This window comes from Cyprinodon variegatus, unplaced genomic scaffold (assembly GCF_000732505.1).
Source record: "Cyprinodon variegatus isolate N-32 unplaced genomic scaffold, C_variegatus-1.0 Scaffold741, whole genome shotgun sequence".
Classification (NCBI taxonomy): Eukaryota; Metazoa; Chordata; class Actinopteri; order Cyprinodontiformes; family Cyprinodontidae; genus Cyprinodon; species Cyprinodon variegatus.
In genome coordinates this window covers 1-1,704 of record NW_015151194.1, presented here as the reverse complement: position 1 = coordinate 1,704, position 1,704 = coordinate 1, and the positions used below count along the sequence as shown (strand labels likewise).

The window sequence follows — 1,704 nt, the reverse complement described above, 5'->3', positions numbered from 1 at the left end:
AGTCACGGAAGTTTGCATAACAACAGGTCCGGCACTGCTGGGATTTGAACCCAGGATCTCCTGTTTACTAGACAGGCACTTTCACCAACTAAGCCACAGCGCCTTCTGCATATACATTTTGAAATGATTTTGGATAAAATAAATACTGACACCCCCCAAAAAAAGGATGGTAAATATTTGGTGCTAAATAAACTAGTCACGGAAGTTTGCATAACAACAGGTCCGGCACTGCTGGGATTTGAACCCAGGTTCTCCTGTTTACGAGACAGGCACTTTGACCAACTAAGCCACAGCGCCATCTGCATATACATTTTGAAATGATTTAGCATCAAATAAATCCTGACACCCCCCCAAAAAAGGATGCTAAATATTTGGTGCTAAATAAACTAGTCACGGAAGTTTGGATAACAACAGGTCAGGCACTGCTGGGATTTGAACCCAGGATCTCCTGTTTAATAGACAGGCACTTTGACCAACTAAACCACAGCACCTACACTTAAAGGGAAACTGCTGACCCATAAAGAAATTCACACAAAACACTTTGAAACGTGTTGTATTCAAAAGCAAGAAATAGCAACAATGCTAATTCATTTTTCCAGCTACGAGGCACAGATTCATTTTTTTATGAAATGTTTTCCTTTTAACATTTAGATGCTTAAACATCCTGACATAACTTTCTTATATAGTAATCGTTTTGCCTTTTCATTCTTTTAAAGAAGTGTACTGTAATGATCCAGCCACAGCTCAGGTCTATGCCGAGTCAAAGCATCATAACATTAGATGTCATTAGTGTTTAACCTTTGAAAAGTTAGTCCAGCAATATTAGACTAAAAATACATTGCTACCAACCATACCCAGAAGTTAGTTTCCGAAAGGTATTCATCTTTAAGAGCATTTAAGTTCAAAAGTAATTTTTTATTTTACTTCAAAAAAAGAAAAGGATTTTACGTCCAAGCAGTTTGGGATGAAGAGCCTCTGCTTTGTTAGGTTAGGTCAGAACATCTTAAGTCATTTGAGGCAAATCCTCTTAATGTTTGTGTTTTACACCTCAAATATGCAATTCCCTTGCGTGACATTATGGAATTATCAAACAAAGTGAGCCTAAGAGATCTAATTAATCTGTGGGTACAATTGCTAAATGATTGTCTGTCTCTTCTCAGGCTGCAACACATTAATTTTATGACTGATAAAATGATAGATTAAAAAGAAAGATTAAAATGTTTGGTCAGAGCGATCATGAACTCAAGAATACCATTCCAGCTGTGATTTAAAGGCTTTTGTTATACGATGAAGCAGTGCGCACAAGATAAATTGCATTATGAAGAAATATCTGGGGATATAGATGCATCATCTCAGCAGAGTGGCCACATTTTGGTTTTCAAAATGGACAATGACTCTTTGAGCCAAATTAATTCCAAAAGAAAAAGTCAATGATTTTGGATGTTAATCAGGAAGTCAGATGTGTCATGATGGGTTCACTGATGAGACCCAATTATGCAGAACACCACGGAGACGGAAACTGAAGTAAAAGGTTTAACAATGTTTATTGTCACAAGCACATAGAGAATGACTGGTTCTGGTTCAGGCCTGGGGAAACTGGTTCGCTGGAGTCTGCGTGAGAGACAGTTCAGTTAGCGTTTAGCGCTGAGGAGTTTGATTCTTGACAGTTTCAGATTTGTACCTTGAGGGTTCTTGGTTTAAGCC

At 38.0% G+C, this 1,704-nt stretch overlaps 3 non-coding genes across 3 annotated transcripts; all 3 read right to left on the bottom strand.

The window, feature by feature from the left end:
• Positions 1-29: 29 nt before the first annotated feature.
• Positions 30-103, bottom strand: trnat-agu. Its single transcript has one exon. It is a non-coding gene; the product is annotated as a tRNA-Thr (tRNA).
• A 120-nt stretch (positions 104-223) lies between these two features.
• Positions 224-297, bottom strand: trnat-cgu. Its single transcript has one exon. It is a non-coding gene; the product is annotated as a tRNA-Thr (tRNA).
• Positions 298-417: 120 nt separating this feature from the next.
• trnan-auu lies at positions 418-491 on the bottom strand. The gene has a single exon. It is a non-coding gene; the product is annotated as a tRNA-Asn (tRNA).
• Positions 492-1,704: the final 1,213 nt, after the last annotated feature.